Source organism: Vanellus vanellus, assembly GCF_965231255.1.
Source record: "Vanellus vanellus genome assembly, chromosome: 1".
NCBI classification, from domain to species: Eukaryota; Metazoa; Chordata; class Aves; order Charadriiformes; family Charadriidae; genus Vanellus; species Vanellus vanellus.
In genome coordinates, this window is record NC_138905.1 from 202003172 (window position 1) to 202023585 (window position 20414).

A 20414-nucleotide genomic window follows, 5' to 3' on the forward strand; every position below is an offset into this window, starting at 1 on the left:
ATGGAGCAGCAGTAGTTTCTCTAGTCATATTTGAAAATACTCCTCCTTTTTTACTTCTCTTGGAAAACAACCAAAAACCAGTTTGACAGCTTAACTGGGAAGGACTGGGAGGCAGAATTCCTCAAGGTAGAAGAAAGGACCCCGGGTTGCCTTGATGCCAGTAAAATGGCCTTTTTCTCTGTCTTGGTTTCCCACAGAGTGCGGTAGAGTGTGGCAGGACACAAGCTGCCCCAAGACCCAGGGGCCAAGGTGCCGTCTGGGCCACGAGCAGCCCGGTTCTGCAAAGCCACCTTGTGTCACACTGCCCAAAGCCACGAGCAGGCGATTTGGGTCAACCCGGCCCCTTTCCACCATCACCATGCTCACTCCCAACGCAATAAATAGAAAGGCTATTTTGTCAAGCCTGGCTGTTTTTATTCAGGAACTTCTCAGAGGAAGCCTGCGTGCGTAAACAGGAAAGCAGGGGCTGTTTTTACTTCACCCATCTATAGCCGGTACACGCGGGCTGACATCAGGCGAGGGCCAGCTGCACAGAGCGCACCCAACAATTTGCTCCTGAGGCGGTAGTGCCAGCGCCGGGGCAGGCACGGCCGGAGGGAAACGCAGACAAACACACTGCCCCTCCAGAGCCACTGCCACCCCGACACCCCTGTGCCTGCCCCGGCTGCCCCCGTAGGTCCCCATCCATGCTGAGGGCAGCGGGAAGGCGAAGGGGTGCCTGGAGGAGCACCCACGCTCCTGAAATTCATGAGCGAGACGTTTTTTTTTCCCCCCTGCAAGAGTGCCAGCTTCTTGGTGCAGCTTGATGAGGACGGGGGACCTGGCCGCAGTCCCCCAGCATCCCCATGCTTGTGTGATGTGAAGCCGGGGGAGTGCCGAGCGCTTATTTTTAGCCCTCGTGGACTGGAATTGCAGGCTGCACTGCGGATCTCCCTGCAGAAACACTGGTGGGAAGGAAAAGCGGCACCACACTGTAATTTTGTCTCTGGTGATGGGGTTTTCTTTCTAAATCCTGAGTATCGGTTTCATTCACTGCTCCAGGCTACAAGAAATACGCTTCGACTACAGCCATAACGTCTTCTCTCCTGCCTGTATGTCACCGTATAATAAAACGCACAGCAGTTTTACAGTCACTGTAGAGTTATTACATGACATATGTGTACAAAGCACACTGGATTACATGACCACCCAAGCGATTAATAAAACTGGTTGCCTGCTAGAAGTGATCTTTAACTAAAGGTTGAACAAAATTGGTCTGGAAACCTTGAGAATAATTTAGAGTGGTTGCTTAAATCACAGAGACGCAAAGTCTACGGGAGGTAGATCTTCATGCAGCTTTCATCATTAATGTTTTTCTCTCCATGGTCTCAACACCTTTAAATAGAACATTCTACCAAATAATATTTATGTTAATTTGTTTATTTGCTACCATAGAAAAAAAACAACTGTAACAACAGTGCTAAGGGAACAAGCATGAATAGTAGTGAAGAAGTGCCTTGGTTATGAGTAATTTCTGTCTCTATTTTAAACATAGTGAGTAAATTCTGCTCAGTTACACCAGTCTAAATTGGAGAAAGATGAATTCTGTGAGAATTGAGCACAAAATTTAGCCTACAAGTTCAAATTACCGCTTCAGAAAATAACAAAATCAAGTCATTAATTTTATTAATCGCTCTCAGCTTATTTTTTACTTTCCTTGTAGTTGATTACATGCATAAACCAAACATAAAATTAATTTCCTTGTGTGTTTTACTACTTGCTAATAACTTGAAAGCCACAATAGCAGTGATCTTAATTTATATCAGGGAGTACAACCACCATTAGCTCTGCAACAGAAAATGATAGGAAGTATGGAAACAGCAAAAACTGCTCTGTCAGGACAGTACCACCTCACACTTGATTTTATTGCACAAATCAGGTTGTACTGTGGAGTACAACGAGAGCCCTCAGACGAACAGATTTACCCCATGGCTTTCTTGATCTTCAGTTCACTATAAATAGAACTGCATTTAGACTTTTTGGGAGACACTAGTTTTTCTCCATTTATCCTATCAGTAAGGGGGCTTAGTCATTTTCTACCCCATCTTTAAGGTGGAAAGGATGAAAAACAAGAAAATGATAAGCTTCTGGCTAGATTCATCTCTGCTGTTGACCAGCTGAGTTCATATCACACTGGCTCCCAGTTAATGCCCAGCTGCCTTTTCTAAACTCCCCTTCTGCTTTAACTCCATACAGTCCATCTGCCAGGCAGGAGTTGTGTACGATTCCCAGAGTCACTGGATAGACTTCAGCATTTACTAACTTTATTTAAACTCATCAGGGACCACTATAAAGAGCTATACAGAACTTACGTGAGTCTTGGGTATTTGATCCAGGGTTTAACGTTACAGTTTCCAGCAAACACAGTTTTGTTGGGGTTTCTTCTACAGTAAAAAGGCAGAAATTTCTGGGTTTGGCAATGCAAATTGAATAGGTGACAGTAGACATTGGCTGTTCTAGTTGAGTTTGAATTTGTTGAATTTATATCATGGAAATAAGTAGCCGAAGACAACTCCTCCTAGGAGTTTGAGTGGTGTACGTCGAGTATAAACCATACAAAATCAATTTAGTTACTTTGATGCAAATGAAAGTAGAGCCAGACTCGGCATCTCTTACAGGCAACGCAGCAGTGTTCAACATACGACCAGCATGTAAAGGAGATGGCTCTGTCTGTTCATAGCGACATCCAATGAGTCTCTGCTAGGTGCTTTCCAGGGCAACTGCTGTTTCACAGCTCTCTCAGTCGGGACAAAGTGATTTAGTAGATTTTCTGTTTAGCTGTGTGCACGTGTCAGAGTGGAGGTAGAGAAGATAAACAAGCTCATGCCTGGCTGTGTTGCAATATCCTTTCCAGCCTCCTTCTGCATCAGCCTTTAAGAAGTGCAGTTATCGAGCCTTTTCTCATCCCAGCACAGGAAGACATACTGAAGTGGCCAGATTCTCATTTTCATCTCTTCCCAGATAGCATGCTACAACAAGATTTCATGAGTCTCTGCCTTTCTCTCCCCCGACCTGCAAAAGCCTGAGACAAGGCATCTCATGCCTTGTTTCTCTGAGAATGAAAGGGAGGCAGAAAGTGCCATTTTAATGTGAAAAGTCAATAGTTCAATTTAAAAAGAAAAACAGTGAGGCAGATAAATAGACCTTTCCTAGTGAACATTTTTGAAAGCCGTTGGTTTGTTTAGGGGAAAAAGTTGGGAGGTTGGGCGGTAAAACCACAGACTAAGCAGGGGGACTCCAGGACAGAGCCTCTTGCTACTTCAGCCTGTAAACTTTGAAATTTCATAAAATCCTGCTTCTTCCATCAAAATCAGCTCATACGCAGGTAAATAAGAACACAGCAGCACATGGCAGGAGGGAGAATCAGCTTCTACGTATTCACGCAGGCTGAAATTTGGAGCAGCTCAGTTGTTGGTTCATGCACTAGGGAATGAAAGTCATGTGGCTTTTCTGGGTCTGGGAATAAGACAGTAGCCAGTGTGAAAACAAAGGAAGACATGGTAAAAAGCTAGGAGCTACCCACAGAGTCCTGAGGTACCTGTTTTCAGAAAACGATCAATTCTGGGACACAAGGGAAAAATTTAAAAACTCCCTGGAGCTCCACTGCAGCATTCAGTACTGTTCCTCGTGGTACTCAGTACAAATAAAATGTGAACTAATAGGCCCATGTAAAGCACATTCAAGCTTGCTTTTTCCTTTCCTTTCAGGTTTTCTCTTTCAAGTCTTTTTTCTTTGACTTCTGAATGAAATTTCTGCCTTGCCTTTGTGGTCAATCATGCCAGCCATCTAAAGGTCTCTTGAGAAAGAAGCTCTTTTCAAGAGTTAGGAATCATGTGCAAAGAATTTTTGTCATAAATACTTCAGGGATGTTGACAAGAATAAGATGCAACAAAAATAGGCAAGTTAAAAAAAAACCACGAGCAGTCTAACAGAGCCAACCGTGCTTGCTTCTGTCACAGAGTCCTTCATGTATCCTTCAGCACAGGGCAATTCAGAGGATCCAAACAATTTCATCTTCAGGAATAAGCTGCTGGCCATATAGAATCATAGAATCATAGAATCATAGAATCATAGAATCAGTGAGGTTGGAAGGGACCTTTAAGATCATCAAGTCCAACCATTAACCTACCCTGATAAAAACACCACCACTTCTAAACCATGTCCCTAAGCACCTCATCTACCCTTTTCTTAAACACCTCCAGGGATATCCTCAAGCAACACAAATCTCCTTATGCTAATGGACGTAGTGCTAAAATTGACATGTTAAAGACGTGTACAACAACTTTCCTGAAGTATCAGTATCACAGGTAAGTATCAAAGAGGTTTGAGACAGTCCCTAGCTAGCAAACACCACTGACTTAAGCCTACGTTTACAGTTCTGAAACTACTATATGCTTTCTGTATCTGCAATGAAATGGCATCGCCATCTGCACTGAAAAAGAGACCGTAACTTGGAAGATCACAACAACAATGTGCCCATATGAATGACAATAAAATCAAATGCTTAGCCTGCCTTTGCTAGTAGTCTGGTATTCTGTGCCTCACCCATCAATATGAACGCTGAAGGCATCCTTAAACCATCACTTCTCCTCTACCAAACAGGCTGCGGGATTCATTGTCACTGGGTAGCATCCTGCAGCCACTGCGGCAACAGGTCTGGCCCTGCCTGCGGAAAACACAGCGTGGTCAAGCAGAAGGACCATTGTGGGAATTCAATCAGCCTCGCTGCAGTCCAGCAAAGTCACAGCCAAAGGCCGAAACCAGAGAGATGTTACATCTTGTTTAGCACTCGTCCCCTGTGAAAGTGCACTTTTTAACAGCAGAGGATCCTTGGGAAAGAGAAGCAGGTCTCTAAGCCCCTCTAAGAAAGTGTTCAGCATTCCTTGCTACAATGCAGGTGTCCTTTTCTAAACAAATATTATTTAGTTTCTGAAACTCAACAGATTTCTGCTTTGTATTAATTTACAGAGACTCACAAAGTATCTCTAAGCAATTTTGGAGTGGTGAGTTTATATGAAGTTCTCTCTGTAGCTGTGCTTTCATCTGTCACTAACAGATGAGGCACAGAGATTTTTCCCTCAGTTTTTTCATTCCTCCCGAAGTTCTGGCTAAATCATGTACGTAAATAAATCAGTCCTGTACCCTTTTTTCCCCTTTATCTATTGTTATGATGGACAAAAAGTTCGTTACTTCTGCCAAACCTCCAGTTGTTACATTATGACTGAAGTCAGATGGGAGAGAGACAACATGTTTACTATTGGGCAACACCTGTGCACGAAAGTGAGTTTCGTACCAGATTTTGGCTGTGGCAAAGCGGGTGGTCACTACTGTGAGAACTGGTGTCTGGAGGGCAGAGAGTTCCTTTCCAACAACTAGGAGTACCAGGTGAACAGAGATTCCCTTAAGCACCTAAAAATATAGCCATATTTAATGATCAGAATATCCTTGCAAGCAGCCTGGGAGGCCAAAATCCAGGAGACTCATTTACAACATCCGATGCACTTCCAGTGAAACTGATTCATACATCATAATCTGAAGGCAGAGCAAAGTACTCAGCAACTACTGCGCTGCTCAAAATAACAAATGACTTTTCTCAAGGTTTGGACAAGTAAATAGATGTTCTTATTACGTGTTTATATGAATCATTTGAAATGATTTATTGGTTTGTTTTGTCATTAAAACTACAGGCTCTGAGTATCACTCAACTTCTGTTCTATGTGTTAAATTTTATCAGTCACATGCACTTTAATTTGGCTCTATTAATGGCTCCAGCTTCTTGAGTTTGAAGAGACCATGGGGAATAATGCAAGGATCTATTTTAAGTCTACAGCTATTTTCTATTTTGGCAAAGAAATAACTGACAGTAAATAAATATCATGCCATCATTCAGATACACATAGAAGATTCTGGATGACCTTATGGAGCCCAACAAAATAGGAAGCAAAAAAAAAAAAAAGTCAGCAGCCAACATAAGGAATGTGCAAAGATGAGCATAATACCATTAAACTGCTAGTAAATGGAAGTGTGGCTGTATTAAGCTAACTTAAGCAAACTATTTGATCACTTCTTCCTGTGTCACCTTTTCAAACTTGAGTCCAAAATTAGTTACTGCTGGACTCACTCTAGACCTAGGGCCTGCTTCTTGAAATAAAACTATCCATGATATTTTATTCACAATACAGAAGTTTGGCCATTTCTTTATTTTCTTCACATACTTCTGTTGCTAACATCTGAAGTATATAAGGACGCATTTGGAAATCAGGGTCCTTGTGCACCACAGTAGACCTCTCCCACTGTCTTATCCTTCCAGTCTAGAGATGCACAGTGGCCCCATCTCCACCCTGGTAGGAAAGAAGAGCCACCCAATAACCCTTTTGCTGCTCATCTTCCGTGCTGCCTCATCAGACCTTAAAAGCAGCCACAGCAGTTAAGGCATCCAGCAGCGCCCAGGAATAAATACCTGGGGAAAAGTCTAGGAAACAAGGGTAGGGTGCAAACCCCACCAATTATTCTCTTGAATTTGGGAGCCACCGCTACCTTTAGAGACATCATCCCATCAGAAGGTGGCATTTGATTCTTGTGTTATAAGAAATGCAAACAACTGTGCCATATTCACCTTCTCCCATCCTTTATGATTTTATGGACAGTCCCTTATTTCCTCCCAAGCAACAGCCCCCATAATTAGCAGTCTTTAAAATACAGAGAGCAGTTCCCACCTCTCAAGCAAACCCAGCATATGCCATCCCTTCTTTCTCCCTCTCCCCACACCTGCCCTTCAGTCCCACAACACAACACTGCTGTGCCAACCCAGCCAAGGCCTTTTCATGACCACCCCGTAAAATATATCAGCAGAGTCATCTGTGGTAAAAATGTCCCACCATCCAAACCCCTCTATGTTCAGACTCCAATCTGGCAACTGAGAGGTTAAATCCTTGTTTACACGAACTAAAGTAGGCATCAGTGTATGTGTGTGTACCATTCTGGTTGAAGACTTTACAGCCTGTAAGTCTATGGCTACACTTTTTTTCTGATTAGACCAGCCTATGGTCATCACAAGACAATACATGCATGAGATAAAGTGCTGCTTTAGTCTCTAAAAACTTTCTTGTCAAGTGGGACTTTGTTTCCCTTCAGTCCATCCAGCTCCTACTCTACTCTTACTTCCAGAGGTCTTGAACCCCTACTTCAGCAGTAACCCTCAAAACGTGGGAGAGTACGAAGCTCTGAATAAAGAACTTGTTTATCCCATACTGATAACTATGCTTCATCTCTTCAAAGTTTGCTTTATCTGCTGACAAAGTAAAAATAATTACAAAGTAAAAGTCTTACCTCTCTCTAGGCCACTTTAATGACCCATTAGTAGAGAAATAACTGGTTTAAAGACATACTTTTGTAAGAGTGGATGTAAGAAGGAGCACGGGGGGGCGGGGGGGGAGGGGGCGGAATTATTCTGTTGCACATTTCCTCTCTCACCCTTTTCCCAGCTTGTCCTTATCACCACCGAGATTACATAAGTCTTTCCCCTACTAGGAATTGGGCTTGCTTTAGCTGGTCATGCTCCAGTTACTGTTATCTTTATCTCTAGAATTACTAGAATTCCTTAGAAATCCTATGTGGGATGATATTAGCTTATTTGGCCAATACTTTTAGAATATTTGTTTGTTTTCGCTCAGACAAAAATATTCAGGCCATTATGCTATCTACTGCACAAGAGCTGAGCCTTTGTTCCAGAAGACATCTAGACTGGCAAGGGCTACCCACAGGACAAACTACCTCCTCCCAGGCTGTGCTGGTGACCTGCCCGGAACAGCTGTCACTGCTGTCATTGGTGGTGCCACACAGTTCCGTTCCTATGACAGAGCAAGCTGTAGCGATCCCTGAGCAAACAAAGTTCAGCTCCCGGTTAGATGGGATTGTCTGATGATAAATGCAGAAGCTGCTTATACATTTGTTCTTGTGCTCAGTTGTCCCATACATCCTCTTTGCTCTATTTCTCTACTTAGAGGTATTTTACTGTATCCATTGCTATGCCATCCCACAGAGAAAATCAGAGTGTTTAGCAGTAGTCCTAGGAGTTGAAGCTCTTGAATACAAATCAAGAGTTAAACCTGCAGTAGGTACAAATTGATATATCTCTATTGATTTCTTTGGATCTATGCCACTACTCTGGTTTTCATCAGGATATCTAGCGGGAAAATTTTCAGATGGGTTGTTTTTTTTTAATACTAAGACATAGCAAAATAGTCCGGTCGTAGATCTCTCCCATGCAACAGTCTTCATTTTGAAACACAAGTCGTCAGCTTACTTTTAAAAAAATAATATAACAGCCTTTAAGTTCACTCACAGGTTACTTTTTTTTGCTACTGAGGTTTTGGGTCACTGGGTTGTTTTTTATTTGTGGGATATTTTTAGAAAGCTCATAATTCATATATATCCACATCTTTCAAAAATCACTCTGTTGTTCTTAAGGAACTTGCTTTCAAAATAAAGTACTCATCCACATGTCCTGTCCTGGTGCTGGAGTTGCTGGAGTGGAAATCAGAGCTGTAGCCAGTACACTTTAAAGCTTTTTTCACTTAAAAGACCACTTAGTTTACACAAATTGCATACTTGCTGTTTTCACCTGTCCAAATTGCAAAAACAAGCATCTACAAAAGAGCCAAAGTAAAATCTGAGCACGCATTCAGAAGATGAATGGCACCAAAATGTAGCTGTTTGTGGATGGAGAGCATTTACACTTGCATTCGGTGCAGAGTTATCAATGTGACAGCTTCCTTTTGTTACTGCTATGTATTGGCTCAGTTACAAACCACCGCAGAGCTGAGGACAAAGAAAAACTTCCACATTTCCCAAATTATTTCTGGAACACAGAGAGGTCGAAAGGGCAGATTCTGCTCCACACCACACCCACCAGCCTGACACCAGTGGAGCGGCTCTATTGTGGGAGCGCTGGCTGGCCTTTGCAAGATTCACTGAGAGATTTTAAAGGAAACTTTTTGACAGCCAGGCTACATCAGTTTACCTAAGATGCCACAGCAAAAGAAAAAAACCTTATACTGGGTAAAATCTCCCAGTTCCGTAGTTACAGGCTTGAGTGCTACAGGAGATCTTTTTGATAACAACTGTGTTTTTCTCTACTGGCTATACTTCCTATATCTTTTTGCTCCCGTGAAGCTGCATCTTCTCCCTAGTCTCAAAGGACCACGTGTTCTTCCTCTTTAGCCTCCACCACCTCACTTCAAATGTTCCTCTCCTGCTGTAACCGTGGCTATCAAAGCAGCTCCACAGCAGGCACGCCGTCAGTACCCAGGGGAACATCGCAGCTCTGGAACTCCTCCTGATACTACACACACAGTTTCCTCAATCCTGCTGCATCTATTTTCTTCTCCCCACCTTTCCCCAGGCTCTCTCCCTTCATATTTATTGCAAAACACCAGACTTTCTACAACAAAGCAGGAAGAAAACTGAGTCCATCACTAAATGCAAGCACTTGGCTGTATTCCTTCTGCCACTGGACCCCATGTGCGCCTTGCATTTCACGCCCTCATATAATGGAGGGTTCAGGTGTTTCTGATGTTGCTGCCAGGCACTAAAAGCAGAGTGATACAAATGTGAGCTAAAAAGGATCCTTCGATCCCTAACTGCAATCGCGGATAAAGCTGGGAATTCTCCAGCACACGCCGAGCAGCTGCTGCTGTGAACAGGCTCCAGGGATGTACTTTGGTGCATTCCTGGCCTGACTTAGTGCCTCTTTGCTAACTCAGTTTTCAACCACAGTCATTCTTGCACTGGCTCATTATTATAGCACTGTAAAAATAAAATGTTTGGACAGCACTGAAACTTCCTCCTAGCTGCCACTCTCATTTGCATAGCAGGCTACTATTCGGTATAATGGGGTGGTAGTTGTTCCCATCCTATTGCTTCTCTGATTTTCCTGTCAGACTGTGTTTCCATCTAATGCCCGTTGTACACCTCTAGTACAATTAACAGGGTGGTTACTTGAGCTCTGAACACCAAAAATCATACTCAACTCAGCAGGAGCTGAGTAAAAGAAGCATAAGGTCTTCTGGACTTGATCTTGTTAACTGACTTGCTAACTAAGACAATATTGAATTTTAATATTAACAGGGTTCCTAAGTATTTTTCTTGCATTGTTATGTTTCTAGAAAAAATCATAATTATATTGTTACAGTTAAGAAAATATATGTTTTCATGTGATTAACAACCTCGTAGGTATTGATTCCCTAAAGGGAATGAATTTGATATGTGTTTTAATTTGGGTATTAACGGGATTTGCAGCATTTAATGAAGTGAGTTTTATCAGCTCTTGACACAGATATTTTTATGGAGTGTCACAGATTTTTTTCTTTTCTTTCCATTTCTGAATAAAATGGATGAGAAAAGAAACAACTGCAAGCAAGACATGACAGTCCTCACAACTATAAAACTTGTGAAAATGCTTAGCAAATGAGGATTCTTCATTACAGAACTTGCTCAGCAGTACACTTCCAAAATATGTTCATTCTTGTTAAAGCCACTAATTCTAGTCACTCCAGTAAAGGCTTTCTGACTAAAATATTAAGGAAAATTTATTCCTTCATCTTTATTTGATGTTTGCATTACAGTTTTGGGCCTCAATGGCACCTTTAAGACAACTGATACTTTCCAAAATCACCTTTAAGCAAAGACCAACAAAAAATCTTCTGCAAACAGAAACTAAAATACAGAGTTCGATGAGAGTCTGTGTGGGAACCATGAATGTCTTCTGTAATATACAATCTTTTAGGAACAGTCCTAAGTGTTTTCCAAGCTGCATATAAGACTGAGAGCCTCTAGCCTGGGAAAAGATTTGACATATTAATTATTGTCAGCTATGTCTAAACTGGGGGATGCAGAAACACTTCCAAGCTGAGTTTCACCTGGTGGTTGTAATTTAACTTATATCAAGCTGAATCTAATGTATGCACAGTGACCAAAACCAGACTGTAATAGAATTATCTGTTTTTAAAAAGAGAAATATTGGTGAAAGTTCAAGTGAGATACGGTCTGAGTTTTTTGGCCCGGACTGCTTTTGTTTTCAAAGAATTGTGTTTGCCTCCCAGAGCAGGTGAGGAATAGGAATGTGGAGAAGAGTGATCAAATTTCATCAGAAAAACTACTGAGGAATAAAAGCAGCCATTACATTAATCCTCATCTTCAGACAAATTCTACTTCATGTCAGGAGTTGGTAAAGGGAGTGGGCAAAAGGTGACAACCGGGTAATCTGCCCTTTCCACGTCCTTAAGCTTCTTGAAAAATCCGCTGTCCTTGTCTCCACAAGAGTTAGACTTTTAACCCTTCAGCTGATGTACGGGAGTTACACTGTTTTTCAAAGAAGGAGAAAACCATTCTTTCCCCATCTGGAAGCTGCCTTGGCACCCTGTTAGCATCCTAACAGCCATTTGTGTCAACGATTGCGCTCACCCTCACTTTTAACTTGCAGGTAAAACCTCTGAGTCTCTGGCCTAGAATCAATTCTCTTTTATCTTGGTGGGAAGGTTTCTGTCAGCCCTCTAAAAGTTAGGCACCTCATCCAAACAGGGGGCCAGGCATATGTGATGGGGTTCATCTCACCTCAACCTAAACGTCTAAGCTGGCTTAACTCCAGAGAGGCCTCCATCTTTGCACTGTCCACTATAGACCAGGCTAGACCACTAGCTTAAACCAGACCTGCAGCTTTTAGACAGTTAAAGCTAGATGAAATTAATCCCACCTCCCTGACTTGTGTGGTATTCAGAGAGCCTCCAGGCGTCCGCTCTAGCTCCATTTTGTCTTGAGTGTCCTGACCACTGTATACTGGGAGCAGGTTGTACCTGCCTTTTTTAAGAAGGTGCCATGGCACTACAGACCAGTGTGGCAGCAGTAGCATCTGCCTATTGAACCGTGCTTGAAGTGGTCCTGGGAAATTTACAAATCCCTGTTCCCTTTTTAGGCTATTTTTATAGAAAATTTACATCAGAGTAACTCTAACACTTTCATTACTATTACCTGAGGTGTTGAGGTTACTCCCAACCTTCAGTAAAAGGAGCATAAAGCCCACAAATTTTTGAAAGAGGTGTTCAGCAGAGCCTGTTTTCATGCAAGTCATATCTATAAAATCTCTACTAAAAATAGAGCACTCTGATTTGAAAGCCATCTGATTCTTAAGCAATATCCCCATCCAAACAAACTGATCTTTAAATTGGACCTTGTAATTCCTTTGGCAAAACCAGCTGTACTTTTGAGGTACATCTGTTGAGCATGGAGTCAGATTATTTTTTCTGTGCCTGAGTGTTTCAGTAAGTTTGCAGATGAACTCTGTAAGCTCTGGTGCAATTTAAAAGTTGTACATTGAATATGCTCTTTTCAGCCCCTGCCAAACTCCAGCTCACTGCAGGATTAACATATACGTAGCATTCAAGCTGTAGGATATCTCTGAAAGGACATTTCAGCATAGCCCTTAAACCACAGCAGTGCCATAACATACCTTCTAGTCACATCTAAACTACATCAACCTTGCCCACAATTAGGCACAAGTGAACGAAGACTGGAGAGGGAGTGGGGTAGTGGCCTAATTGTCTAGACCCTGCCCAGAGACAATAGAGGGAGACCAGCACTGCCCCAGGGTAGCACATCTTGGGCGGGACAAGATGGGATGGGAAGAATCACCGTCTGGAAGTGCCTATTCACTGTTCCCTGTGCAGAGATTGAAGACTATTTCAGAATAGACCTCTGACTTTTAGATGGCTAAAGTCTGTCAAGATGAAACCCATCCATCCCTGGACAGGAGAAGCTCACATTCCTGTTTTTTCAGCCAGCTTGTTTGTCTTTGCCCTGAAATGAACTCCCATTAATCTCAGAGTAAGTCGTGGCTGAGAATTAGTTTGCGAATCTGCTTTTTATCTTTACCACCTTTCAGCTCTCATGTACCAGCTCCCAGCTCAGCCCAGGTCCCTGGCTGTGACCATGTGGGTAGGCATGCTACCAGCCGTGCCAGGACTGTTCTCAAGACACAGACCTCAGCCACCGAGCTGCATAGACACAGCCTTTGGCATCTCACTAAAGAACGGTCAACAGAGACTTTATATTGCTGGAATGGCCTTGCTTCCTTATAAGAATATCTCAAATGATACTTATTTTCTTGGGTTTTCCCTCCTGGGAGACTACTCACTCTGGTTTTTTCGCTCATGAAACAGGGGAGAGAAATAAATGTTGTTGTGATAGGACATGAAGAAGTGTGTGTAATTTGGCGAAGACCATCTGAGTGCTGAACTCAAGTACGACTGGAGCCGTAACATTTACTAAGCTTTGTATTCAGGGCAATACCCCAAGCTCTATTTTCTCTGTACTATGCTCTTCCTGGCTATTAATAGCCTATATGACACCCATATGACCAAATAAATCTGACCACTGTGGAGGACCCCATGGAAGTGGTTTGGTTGTGCTGTGTGTGGGCTGAGTTTATGAGCAGGTTTTGAGGAAGCTGTTCATGGGTTTCACCACCCTCCGGGGAAGGGTCTCTCACAGGAGCTTTCGGGGTAGGAGGGAGAGGAGAGGACGGAAGCAAAACACCCTGTGTGGTGGCAATACCTTTGGCCACTGCCAGCCCGGGGCCAGAGTGGGTCTGGGACCTTTGCAGTCCCAGCCCTGGTGCCTAAAACACCTGGTCCTGGGGACCAGAGGGAGCAGTCTCTACCCCTGAGTGAGAATGTCATTCTTTGTTTGCAATTTTATTTCATTCCATTTTGAAGCAGTGAAAGAATAAGACAAGATGGTAAATAAAACCTGGAGTTGCTTATTCAGGTTTTAATTCTTTTCAGTTTGTCTCCTAAAAACTAAGTTAGTCTGTTAAGACTAAGAGCTTAGGCTTCTACAATGTCTTTATCTTTATCTATCTAGAGTAGATGACAAAGTGTTAATAATATTCCTTGCTGAGGTTTGAAATAATTTTTTTTTTCCAAAATTAAGCAAGGCTTTTTTTTTTTTTCATTTTACCTACAAAATTGGTAATGAAATTAAAAAATGGTCTGTGCTTTGCCTTCCCCCAAGAGACCTTGGCTAAGTACAGTTTCAGATAGTGGTAAAACACACAAGTAACTTGCTAAAGGGACTATCCCAGCCCTGAATTTACTGCAGAACAAACAAACGTGACATAAGCAAACAGGTGAACTTCTGAAAAGGGGATGGGCAGAGCAAAGAGTCACGTGTTTTTTCATTGGTTTCTCTGGTTCAAAAGGCTTAATTTCTCAGGAAAAAAAAACAAAAAAAACCCTAGCAGTGCATGGCCAGGCAGCAGCAACTAGGCATGTTAACTAAATAAGCAATTTTAAACCATTCAATCAAGCTAGCCAAGGGGAGTGGGTGAAAAAGGCATTTTTAAAAGCTATTCCATGCACTTGAAGTGTCTTTTTTCATTCCTCTCGTCTCCAGATTCCAGGACACGTCTTTGCATGTTGCCGAAATCTAGATGAAATCTCGAAGACTGAAATTCTCTGCTGGGGGCTTAGGTGGAACTGGAGTGGTCATAAACCTTGAATGGGCTGCTATACCAGAGGAATTTCATTCAGAGTTTCTTTGCCATTTTACTAAGTATATTTTATTTACGTTTTGTAACTATATCTTCTGCCTGCACTACTAAAAACTCTTAGCAACTTTTCAGCAATGAATCTTCTGTGTAATGTGCTTTTTAAAGCTTCCTGAAATGAACTCTTCACACTGTATATATTAGAGAACTAATATTGTACTAAAACTGCATGTTTTTCAAAGGGGCAGAGGAGTTCATTCTTCTCATGCCTCTCAATGGTACGTATCTCAGAATCATCCATCATGTGCAGATCAGCAAGGTCGTCATCAGAAAGAAGAAATAAGAGTTTTAAATTGCAGTCCTACCACCTGAGAAATACCCTGGCTTTAAGACTTAGCAGGGTGTTTGCATTCCTGTCACGTAACCTTGCACGTCCATTTAAGGTTAAGGCTCTGTCTGAAATATGGCATTCTGCGGGATTAGCTATACGGATCACAGCATGGCTGATGTATGGATGAAGTGGCATTTTCTTTGCACCTTTTATGTTAGAGGATTGCTCTGATGCTGGAATTTCACCATCTGAAGTGAGAGTTCAAATGAGAACTACTCATGTCCTCTAAGAAGCAAGTAAAATTGTCAGTAGGTAAAGGCACAACTGTATGCGATGTTGCTCTTCTGTGCAGACAGAGAATGAGCTGCCTGCATTCCCCCAGTATGATCAGACTGTACTCACTAGCCATATAAAGGTCAAGAAGAAATAAACTAATTTTGTAAAGTGATCAAAAGGCAACAATTTCTGTGGCACGATAACGTTCAATGAATTATAGCTTTTGTATGACTTACTTGCCATTTGCTACCTTTGGAGGTGTTTCAGATGGGAAATGTATTAAGATATCATTCATAGGTATTTCAGACAAAATAAATGAAAAGATGAGTCCACGCACATAATAGAACAAAATTCAAACGGATCTTCTGGAAATCCCCAAGAAATTGGGTTCTCTGTATTAATTTTTCTGTGTACTCTAGAGCAGGTTTCTAAAGGCTGCCACAACCAGCAGGCTCAGCAGTAGCCATAGTTAAACCCGCTCAAGTAGAGGATTATGCCATGTTCAAATAGGTTTGGATACATTCAGCTCAGCTCTATTCTTGGCAGCTGGTGCCCTGAGAGACTTTAACACTGGTCCTTTTAGAGGTTTCCTCTTCCTTCCTCAGTCCCAAACTTTTAACGTCCTTGGCACCATCTGCCTTTTCCAGATGCAAGCCAAAGCAACTCTTGAATTGGGCAGAAGAGAATAGAAACCTGTAGTTGCTTTTACTGCAGAGTGTTTTCTTTAGTTCTAGCAAGGAACAGGCATTCTAAAACTATATCAGCAAATCTGTTCTGATTCAAACTGAGTCTGTCTTTTCTTTCTCTTGGTGATATTTAGATGTACTTAAACACCTTGACTACAGTATCATATGGTTAATTAAACACAGTACATACATTAAAATCTTCTCTTCCAAAACACAACAGAGTAGATAGAGTGGGCATATATGCTGCTTGTATATTTAAGTGGTATGCACTTATTCCAGCCCTCATACAAGACCCAATATGAAAGTAGATGCCCCTAAAAAACAGCACTTGCTAAACGTTGCTTCATTACATTAGCCGAGAGCCAATTTTTACTAGCACAATGGCTCAGACATGCTATTTGGTATAAAAACTGGTGGTAAATATTTATAGAAACAACCTTAAACACAGGACTTATCTGTAATATTTCTTCCTCACCCTTTTTCTTGCCTTTATCTCTGCTCTCCCACTGTCCCAAACACCTCCATTTACTCTTCGTGTGTTTCAGCATCCTGTTCTAACCTGCTTCCTTTGCACTTTTTGAAGGGGGTTGAATTTCACCCACTTCATATCACATGCTTTGACACTTGGGTGCTACAATAGAAGATGGAAAGTAGGCAATGCATATTCACAGCTCCTGAAACAAAAGAAAGTGGTAAAAGCCATTAGAATTGTAAAATGTGGCAAGAAAAACACATTATTCCTCAGGGGAAAGGAACTATTATTTTTACCTTTGTGTGGAAGAGGGTGATGCTGCAGTCACCTAACACATTGGCAAGATTAAAGGCTGCTGAGATTACTCTTTGGCAGCATTCTGAAGGTGAAAAAGGCACACGACAGTCATAGGAGGAATACAGAAAGGTGAAAATAAAAACATCAGCATAGTTGGCACCCTAGCTTTGAAGCCTACTGGCAAAATACAGAAGTTTTTACACTAGGTGACTCTAGAGCTATATGCTGCTCATCTGTACCTTCATACATCCTGTCACTGACATAGATTCTAATCATTGGTAAGCCAAACTGGAACCCACAAATGTGTATTCACAGCTTTACATAAATAAGAACTAGGAAACTCACCCGAAAAATGGCAAAGAAACCAAAAGCCGTTGTTCAAACTTTTGGGACATAACCAGCCACTAGAAATATTCTTAAGATTTTGTTCTGGGTTTTATGTTAGGCCACACAGAAATAAAGAAATTATAAAGATATATTAGGTAAAAGTAATCATATTGCAAAAGAAGAATAAACCAAAACATATCTGTAAAATACGGGTTTTATTGTGCTACATTTTAGTATCTAAAAATAAAGCCTTGTTTATTCAGTTTTGATGATAACATTGAATCACCTACCACGCAGCAAACCAAAGATTCCTCTATTGTGTTTGCTTTGCAGAAGTAACTCGCAGTTTAGTGGCAATAACATTTTATAATCGCAGAAGGGCTGTCATTTTTTGTATTGGGAACATAAAATAGCACTTTATGTTTACCGTGTTCGTACTTGTAAGTGTAAGTACCCTGGAGTGGAAGACTTGAAAGCCTTTACATATAAGTTGTCTCGTATGGCATCACATGTGTTCCTTCATTTGATATAAATAGCTTCTGCTTTCCCCTGGGTTGTTCTTTCCTCTACTTGGCTTCACCCTTTGCAAGGTCAGAGATGTATTGTGCTGGTTTTTGCATGATGAGGGAGGTCAGCCGTGACCATTTGGAGATGCAGAAACTGGTTCTGTGCATGAAACATGCTTTAAAGAAGACGACAGACTGCCCCTCAGCTTTTACTCAAAATTCCCCCTGGCTTCAGTGAAGCTTCTTATTAAAAGAAGACACTTCAGAAAAATACAAGTGGACTAGACCTGTTGCTTCTGTTGAGATTACATGTTCTTAAAACGGTAAGATACAGTCCTGTGACACCTGGTGATATGCTTTAACTGTGTAGCCCTGCACCTCCAAACATTTATGGGTAATACTATTTTTTTAAAATTTCTCCTGATTTCCTGTGAGAACAACTGCAGAAGCAAATGAACTCAGCTAACAGAAAGAAGATCATCAGACTGCTTTAACCCCTCCTAGGCCAAGCCCCTCTCAGACGAGGGAACAAAATGGCCAGCCATAAATAAATTGGAGTTGTGTGACCGTAACTGTATAACATTTTTTCCATGATGTGGGAAGACACGTGGGAAAGGCCAAGTACACTGAAAGCAGAGGAAACATTTGGAGATACAGTTAACCTGAGACCAGGAGAGCTGGATTCAGTTCCTGGCTTTGCCACAGGCTTTTTCTGTGACATCAGATAAATTACCCAATTTCCCTGTGCTCAGCTTCCTAGATATAATGTCAGGATAATGCATGACGAGGTTCACAAGGAGAAGGGGTGAGCACAACACGGCCATTAGCATCTTCTCACCCTACAGCTCACACACCTGGCAAGTAACACTGCCCTTGAGTCAAGCCCTGCTTTTATTCATCTGTCCCCTGCTTGTCTTGTCCACCCAGCGGCAGGTCCATCTGAGCAGGGGTCAGCCCTTCCTACGTGCAATGCCAAGGCAACATCTTGCAGGCACCATTGTACCATGAGCAACCAAGAGGATCTGTACAGGGGCCCATCTGAAGGCCATATCATGTCACATCTGTCCTGCTCCTGTAGGCACACACAAGGATCATGTTTGAGTTTAGTGATGCACCAAATCACTGAGCAAATGCATACGCTCAGGGTGGCTGTAGCAGTGTCCTCTGCACAGAGCAGAGCAGCGAAATAGGTCATTCAGAGGCAAGTTTGGCTCATGTCACTACCCGAGCCCCATTGCATCGGTGTCATTAGCTGTTAGCACCAGCCAGACAGCCCCCGTCCCCTGGTTCAGTGTTCCAGCTCAGAAAATAGACGCAGTGGGTGAAATGGGCAGTTGAATCCTAAGGCAACAGCAGCCAGCCCAAGCTTGCAGGTGTGAAGAGGCATTGGCCAAAACACCTTCCTTAGGAAAATTGCAGCCTTGAGTGCTCAGAAGAAGAGAATACACACGCACCCTCAGCGCAGGGGACACCCTTGAAGCCTACGCAGCCCCTGCGAATACGTGGGAGTGAAATTCAATTGTTCAACGCCACAATCGTCTCACTTACTCAGTTGGAAAACCAGCCTTCAGACTAATCCTCCTTAGAGACTGGTTACAAGGAAAGTTTCAGCTTGTAATGTTGTCATTTTGGTTGTGCACACGAACACAAAAAAAAAAGGAACAGCGTGATTTGAGGTGTTCAGCCTCTGCAGCTCCTATTGACTTCAGTGGGATTTCTGACTGCTTGGTGCTTCTGAAAATGAGACTAATCATTTCACAGCAGAAAAGAATTCTTTTTTTATTCCTTGTAACCAGGACTTGTGTATATATTATATACAAACTAGGGGAAAAATAAGCTTTGGAGCCGAAATCGTGCAGAGAATTTGAGGCCAAAAAGTGCGGTTATCAGCATATAGAGAGAGAGGTATTTGTAGAAGTCTCCACTTACGCTGCAATATGGTGTTCCACTGCAGTATAAAAATAGAAATGGTATGAGTATGATTATTACTCTAAGAAGTTATTGTAGCTTTAGTAAGTGATTACAGCAGTTAGCAGAGTGTTAAAGACTCATTTTAGCTTCACGTCTTCACTAGTCTCCCCAGGATTTTTTGTTTTGTTATTTTTTCAAGTAAGTACAAACTGTTTTTTGCCTTTTACAGGCTCTAATGTTCAACTCCATTTTTATATCTCTCAAAAACAGCAGCTTCTGATTTAAATGGCTCAGAGCAGGCATTCATAATTGAATTCCACTACAATTTTTGAATAAAACCACAGATAGACTGTTTGTTTTTTCAAGCTAAAATTAGTTATAGCCATCAATACAAATGGTCTGCATACCTGCAGGTTGGTGTGGTGGGCTGCCCACAGCACCCGCATGGTGCCAGATACAAACTTAAACTAGCAATTTGGAAGGATTTCAACATCAACCTTCCTGATTTCCCCGTCTAGGGGCTTTCTGAGTAATTAAAGATTGCCTGGCTCTTGCTGGAGGCCACCAGTGCATTAACTAGTATCAACATTGAGCTTTGGGAAAGTGCAGCTACCTGTATTTAGTGCCTGTATTCCACAGGTTGGGAAAGGATGACAAGGGCTCATGGCAGGGAAGAAGAAGCAGTTGCCACACACCTTGCCATTAGTGAAGCTTTGCAACTGCTTCAGAGGATGTTCTCAAGCAAACTGGGAAAACACTAGAGGAAGCTACCATAAGATGCATGCAAGTTTTATTGGAAATGCTACCTTCAGAAAGCAGTTTCCAATACGGCTCTATCAAAATGGAAGGACATCATAAGCAAGCAAGGATTTTCAGGTCTGGTACTGCTTCATATTTTCATGAGAGATGTGGGCGACTCAGTATGATGTGTTTAAGTCTGCAGATGGTATCAAACTAACAGAGGCTGCACGCCCGTTAAAGGATAAGCATTCAAAAGTATCTTGGCCTAAACCACGACAACAGGGAA